A 7692-nucleotide genomic window follows, 5' to 3' on the forward strand; every position below is an offset into this window, starting at 1 on the left:
GATTTCCATTATCTAAATAAAACTCTCATCATGTAAAATTTATTGCGCTTACTGTTTGCCGAAATACCCAACAAAATATTGTGTGGTGAGAAGAGCTCTAAATGTTTGATTAAATCCCACACGATGTCATGTCCGGGCAGTTGTATTTAGGGAATAAGAAATATCCCATTTCTTGATGCCAAATATCCCACATAGATCTTAATATTTTATTTTTAAATTTTGTTGATTTCCATTATCTAAATAATACTCATGGTATAATGCTCTTCAACAAAAAATTGCTCTAAATGTTTGATTAAATCCCACATGATGACGTGACCGGAAAGTTGTATTTCGGGAATAAGAAATATCCACATGATGCCAGATTCTCTAGTATCTTTCTACAGACAAGTTAGTTTCTATTTTATACAAATTGTGAACAGGTACAAGGTATTTCGTATTTTCGTTGGGACAATACGTCGAGCGGTTACCGTGCTAACTCGCATAGAAGCATGGGAAGGACAGATTTTGTTTAATAGCTATGGCGAGGAAACCACAAAGTGTCGAACACTCTGCATGTGCGCCCGTTGTGAACAGATCCAAGGAATTCAGTGAAGCAATAGATCGAACAGGTTGCAGTCATTCCTTCAGTTAGTGTTTTTTTTTTAAAATCGAACATATGCCAACGAGGAAGCTGGTGATTATTTTGATCAGTGCGCATGCCTGCGTGGTGATCATGAACAATGTGTCGACTGCAGCAGACCTGACCCAAGACTTCAAGACCGGGTATATGACCCTCTCGTCTCCGCGGTCTATGTTCGTGAGTGGGATCATTGATCTGCGGAGACGGGATATGGACGCTGCCGAGCTCCCTTCTGGCTCTGGGGGGTGTGAAGCCGCCTATTTGTATGAAGTTTCTGTCGAGGAAAGTGAACGCAAGGGTTGACAACTTCTTAGCACCATGAAGTGCCACTTATTTTGTGGTAAGATGTTTTCCCTCTAACTAATAGATTGGAGGCTCAGGGTGAGTAATTAAATGGGGAACTATTATAATTGAGGCAAACAATTTTTTTCTTTCAAGTTTTTTAAGGAAAGTGTTCCATAATTAATACTCCCTCGTTCCTTTATAGTTAAGGCGAAACTTTTTAGCACGAAATTTAAGAAAGGGAAGTTGAGTGTGTTAAATAAATAGATAGAAACGTAAGATAGAGAAACAGGTAGAAAAAATAAAGTAGAAAGTTAATAAAATGGAAAGAATAAAGTAAAAGAGAGTAGAGGAAGAAAGAAAAAAGTTTCTATATGACTCAACTATGAGGGAATTTCCTGAAATGGAAAAATAAGTCAACTATGAGGGAACGGAGGGAGTATTTTGTTCTATGCCTATCTTGCAATTTTTTGCAAGTGAACCATTTTATGCATAAGCTGCGAATGCACAGCAAGCATACAGTAAGTATGATAGAAAAGTGCACTCACTGGATTTAAAAAAAACGTGTTAAGTGTTATGAATTTGAATCCTTTGAGTGGATTCTAACTCTATACGTATGAAATTTTAAAAACACAAGAGAATACATAAAATTGAAGAAAATGTTAATACCTTTGTGAATAATTATTTGGACTTCATGAACAATTCTTACTGCATAGTTACATATAATATGCAAGGACATATTAAATATAAACAGAACACTAATACCGAACAATAAAAACATCGGATAACTAAAACAAAAACATTCATAATACTATTTATTTTCGTCTATCCTGATTCCTCACAACTCTTCTTCGTCTATCTCTTTTCTTCCGGCGCTGGAACACTCAAATATCTTCTCAAAAACATCATCAACTTTCTCAAAGTATTTATAACTGAAACTTGGGCAGAATAAAAGCAGCCATGAAAAGATTCCTATGCTCAACACATATCCAGCAGCAGCAAAGACATAAATCCACTCAATCTCCCTCTCTGGTTTTACTTCCACATTAGGCGGTGATGGTTTTTCATCACTCCCCTCACATTTTCTCGTCAATGGAAATCCACACAATCCTACATTTCCCGCATATGATTCATTACCAAATGTGGGAAGCTGAGTAGACTGTGGTATTCGTCCCTCGAGATTATTCATCGAAAGGTTTAACTTCACAAGAAATGTCAACCTTAGCCTACCAGCAGGTGAAGGCTTTACATCAACGACCTTATGGAAAACTACAACCGTTGGAAATACCCGAGTGGAAGTGGGAGCACATCACCATGGATTTCATGACGGCTTTGCCAAAGACTCTCAAAGGAAACACCGCCATTTGGGTGATTGTGGATCGACTCACCAAATGTGCGCATTTCATACCGATTCCGATAACGCATGGATCGGATAGACTAGCGCGTATCTACATAAGAGAAATCGTGCGATTGCATGGATGTTTCCAATTTGTGGTGATAATGATCCACTTAGTTCATTGGAAGCAAAGTCAACATATTGCAAGGATGTCATGCCGAAAAGAGTTGCAGGCAATGAGCCTTTTAATTTGTTGGAACTCATGCCTAATCTTTTTAAATTTGTTAGACGACCAATCTCCTCTGGAATATCACCTACATGAATCAAATCCATATTATTTAGTACATGTTCATATAGCATTATAATATTTCAAATTATACTCCCTCCGTCCGCGAATAGGAGTCTCATTTTTTTTCTGGCACGAGTTTTAAAAATGTTAAAAAAGTGGGTACACAAAAGTTAGTGAAATATGGGTCCACGTGTATATATTAGTTTTAAATGATATGTGAGCGGAGTGTGGTGCCTTTTTACCATTTTTGGTATTCTCTGTCTTACTTTTTCTCTTTAATTATGTTACTTTATTCCCTTTCCACTTTTCTAACAAAACCCCATTTCCTTAAATCCTGTGCCGAAAAGTTTGTGCTCGCTTATCTTGAAACAAAGGGAGTATTAAATTTGCCCAATGCAGTACACTAATATTTGGTGGTGTTCTAAATTTATCAAGATTAATCCTCGATTTAAACACACTAAGTACTACGTATAGTACTTTAATTAAATTCCCACAAGAAGAAATTATTTCTCTCGACAAAACAAATTACACTACACTAGTATGACTATTTAATCAACGTACGTACTTTCCATCACGCAATCAACAATAATTAGTCCCTTGGTGTTATGCCAAGTACTACAATAATTCATCATCACATCCATTTGATTACTTACTCAAGGTTCGTATTTCAAGTTCATACGAAACTAAAAGAACTCACGGGGCTCCAAAAATATTATTGGTGCGAATCCCAAAATATTCACTTCCTCACTCCGCGAGAAATTAAATATTATTTTTACAAAATTCCTTTAACTCACCATATCACATTCATTAAAAAAAAATTTAATCTGAAAATTGTGAGCAAAAAGTTTATTTGTTATTATAAAGTTATCACCTAACGCCTTCTCAAAATAAACTATAATTTGTTTTAATAAAGTATTTGTAGTATTAGACCTCATGTGGTCTTAATATAAATGTAATATAGGAATAAATCACAAATTTGAATCATTGTATGTAAACAACTTTTAGTCATATCACCAATATAAGAGCTTGACTATTCCATGGAAAAGAATATGTGATTCAAATTAAAATCCTGTACAGAATGATGTCTCCCATTCAATCAACACGCCAAACTCTGCCGTGTTTTTTAGTCTTAACTTTTTATTTTGTTTATAGTTTTTACTCTTTAGTTTGCATATAAATAGGCAAATGAAGCAGAGTAGATAGACAAAAACATCAGCCATGAAAACAGCATACCTTTTCCTTAAATATCTTTTTCTCCTAACACTGTGTCTATATGTGTGTCCTTCAGGAGCAGCCACAAGTGAAGCAGAGGCTTTGATGAGATGGAAATCCAGCCTATCATCTTCTGCTTCTCTCGAGTCTTGGTCCGTCAAAAACATCAGCAACCACTGCAGATGGATCGGCATTAGCTGCAACGACGAGGGATCTGTCTCTGGGATTGATATCTACGGTGCAGGCCTTGCAGGGACATTGGATCTGTTCCATTTCACTTCATTGCTGAATCTCACCACTTTCAGCCTCAACGGGAATTATCTCCACGGTTCCGTACCAGCTGCTCTTGGCAACCTCACAAGCCTCACTCTCTTGGACCTCTCCGACAATCAGTTTACCGGCGCCATTCCACCAGAGATTGGGCGCTTGACAGAGCTTCGATACCTGAGCCTCTCCATGAACCAGATGGTTGGAGAAATCCCATATCAGATTGGCAATATGAAGAAGGTGCGCTTCTTGGATTTGGGCTTCAATTACTTTGAAACTCCTGACTGGTCTCTATTTCCCACTTTCCCTTTCCTAACTCACCTTGATCTTGGTATCAATGAACTCACCTTGGAATTCCCACACTTCATAACCACATGTCTCAACCTTACTTTTCTTGACTTGTCTCAAAACGCCTTCACAGGCCAAATTCCTGAATCATTGTTCACCAATTTGGTCAAACTTGAATATCTTAACCTCACTAGAAATGGTTTTCAAGGCCCCCTGCCACCAAATATCACTAACCTCTCCAAGTTGAAGGATCTTCGCCTCGTCAGCAACTTTTTCTCTGGCAACATTCTTGATTCAGTAAGCCTTATTCCAAGCCTGCAAAATCTAGAGCTGTACAATAATTCATTTGTAGGAATAATCCCTCCTTCTATAGGCCTACTCACGAATCTCCGAACTCTAGGCCTTCAAATGAACAGATTCAATTCCTCCATTCCTCGAGAGCTCGGCCTATGTAACAAGCTGACCTACTTAGATTTATCCCAGAATTCACTCTCGGGGCCATTGCCGCCATCCTTTTCAAATCTGGGCAATTTATCTGAGTTGGGACTATCTGCTAATAGCCTGACTGGTGAAATATTGCCCCGTTTCATCATGAGTTGGAGAAAACTAATCTCACTACAAATTCAACACAATGAATTCAGCGGGGAACTTCCATCAGAAACAGGCTTGCTCACAAACCTAGACTATCTGTATCTCTCTAATAATTCGTTTTCAGGCAGCATCCCACCAGAGATAGGAAACCTACAAAATTTGTTGGAGCTGGACCTTTCAACCAATAACTTTTCAGGTGAAATACCGATAGAGTAGGAAAACAATGCCTTAGACATGTGCTCGTATTGTCTCTACTGCAAAATGTTACATATACAGATGATAGACATGTGCCTTTTTCCGATATAAATGTGTTTGATTTAAATCCTTGTTTATCTTTCAAATACATCTTTTGTAGGTGAGCTCCCATTCTCCGTCTGCAAGTTGTCTAGGCTTAGAATTCTTGTTCTCTCAAATAATACTCCCTCCGTCCCGCTTTAGACTGTCCACAGTGACTTTTCTGCCCTCTTTTGGTAAAAATGATAAAAAATAGTTAAAGTGGAGAAATGGTAAAGTAAGAGAGACAATAATGTAGATAAGACTCTTCTCTATATTATTCTTTATCTTAATTTACCATTTCTCATCTTTAACTATTTTTTATCATTTTTACAAAATGGGGACAGAAAAGTCAATGGGACTGCTAAAGCGGGACGGAGGGAGTACTTTGGAAGGAAGACTGCCACAGTGCTTTGGAAACTTGAGCAGATCTTTGACCATCTGTCATCTAAATGAAAATCAATTTAGTGGCCCCATTCCATCTACCTTTCTTAAGAATTGTAGTCTTATATCCATCAATTTGGGTAATAACAAATTCCACGGACGATTACCCAAATCCTTAGTCAATTGCCGAAATCTAAGGGGTCTCGACATTGGAAATGATAGTATACAGGACGAATTTCCCTTTTGGATGGAACGCCTACGCGAGCTTCGAGTGCTAGTGCTGAGGTCAAACAAGTTTGGTGGTAACATGTCGTTTCCTTCACGAACCAAGTTTCCGTTTCCTCGGTTGCAAGTTTTAGATGTATCCCATAATGAATTTCTAGGCTCTCTACCTCAAAGATATTTCAACAATTTCAATGCAATGATTGAGCCGGTAGAAAATGAATATGATGAGTTTCTAAGGTACGTGGAGACGAGGGTCAGCTTGAAAGGTCAGGATCAGTTAATTACGAGACTATTGGAAACCTTCGCAACAATTGATCTTTCCTCCAATAGATTCTCTGGGAGTATTCCACCCTCCACAGGAAATCTTAAGATTCTCAAATACTTGAACCTATCACACAATAGCCTCACAGGACATATACCTCCATCTCTTGGAAACTTGAGTGATCTCGAATCGTTGGATCTGTCAACAAACAAATTGGATGGTAAAATTCCAAGTGAATTGACAAGGTTGACATTTCTTGCGAAATTTAACCTTTCAATGAACAACCTTGTTGGACAAATACCATAAACAAAACAGTTTTCCACATTCGAGAATGATTCATACATTGGAAACTTGGCATTGTGTGGACTTCCATTGACAAAAAAATGCAAAGAGGATGATGGGCAGTCAATGCAGCCTGCAGAAGAAGATGATGATGAATATGAATATGAATTCATAGATGGATTTGGTTGGCGATGTGTTGTAATTGGATACGGAAGTGGTTTCATAGTTGGGATTGGAATTGGTTACATGATTATAAGAAGTGGAAGGCCATTATGGTTAGTGGAATTCTTTTTTGGAGTTGGATATAAATATAAGAAGAAGAAGAAGAAGAAGAAGAAGAAGAGACGCAACCGAGTGATAAGGGTACCCCTAACAGCAGCCCCAACATCAGCGACGAGAGGTCACATGAAGAGGAAGCTGAGGTAACGGCTACGGCACAGGATGTAGCACCACCGCAACAGCCGAAGGAGAAGAAGAAGAACAACGAAGCATCAAGGACGTTGAGGCCAAGGGATCGAATCAAACCGCCTCAAAAGTTTGCCAATTACGTCGCTAAGTAGCGACGAATTGATAGATTGTTTTTTTTGCTTTTTAATATTGTTTTAGTTGATGTTGCGTTATTTTTCTTGTAACTGAGTCGGGCGAATTATAAGCCCCGTTTGGGTTTTCTTTGTTGGTTCTTTCCCGAACGTATAGGTTAAGTCGAACCAACCCTAGGGTCTTTAGTATAAATAGGGCCACTCTCTGATCATTGATTTAGCTATGAAATCTTTTATTTTGGCCCAACAAAGTGTGCATCAAGAAACCTAATCTTTATCGCTGCCGTCAAGAACCTCTCTCGCGTCCAGCAACCCTTCAGCCGTCAAAAGTCGCCGACCCAATCCTCTTGGGCGCTCGATCTTTCCGGCTTGTGTTTCTTGTGCTTGGAAGTAGACGTTAATTGAAGGTTTAAGCTAACAACTGGTGTCTTTCATTGTGTACTCACTATGGACGCTATTGAGGAGTCGATTCCACCATCTGGCCTCCTCACGGGAGGCAACGCTCAAGAATTGTTGATGGGTCAGCCGCCCCTCACTCAGGCGGGTAACCACCGTCGTAACGTCGGCACTCGTATCTCTCTAAGGACTCACCCAGAATCGAGTGTGCAGCCAACGGAAACAGGGGGCGGAAACGATCTGGTAAACCAAGGTTTTGAGAAAATTATGGCAAGATTTGATGAGTTGGAATTTAGGTTGGACTCCACTGATCGTCGCGTGGATAATCTGGCAGAGTCGGTGGTGCCTGATCCAGACCAACCCTATTACTCTGAAGATGTCGAGGCAGAAGGGTATCGTGTTCGGCGTGACTTCTCTGCCGACGACGGCGATGTCCCCCGGATTTTC

General features: G+C 39.2%; 1 pseudogene; it reads left to right on the top strand.

Moving 5' to 3' along the window:
• The first annotated feature begins 2113 nt into the window (after positions 1-2113).
• On the top strand, positions 2114-7165 carry LOC125199306 (annotated as a pseudogene).
• Positions 7166-7692: the final 527 nt, after the last annotated feature.

This window comes from Salvia hispanica, unplaced genomic scaffold (assembly GCF_023119035.1).
Source record: "Salvia hispanica cultivar TCC Black 2014 unplaced genomic scaffold, UniMelb_Shisp_WGS_1.0 HiC_scaffold_45, whole genome shotgun sequence".
Classification (NCBI taxonomy): domain Eukaryota; kingdom Viridiplantae; phylum Streptophyta; class Magnoliopsida; order Lamiales; family Lamiaceae; genus Salvia; species Salvia hispanica.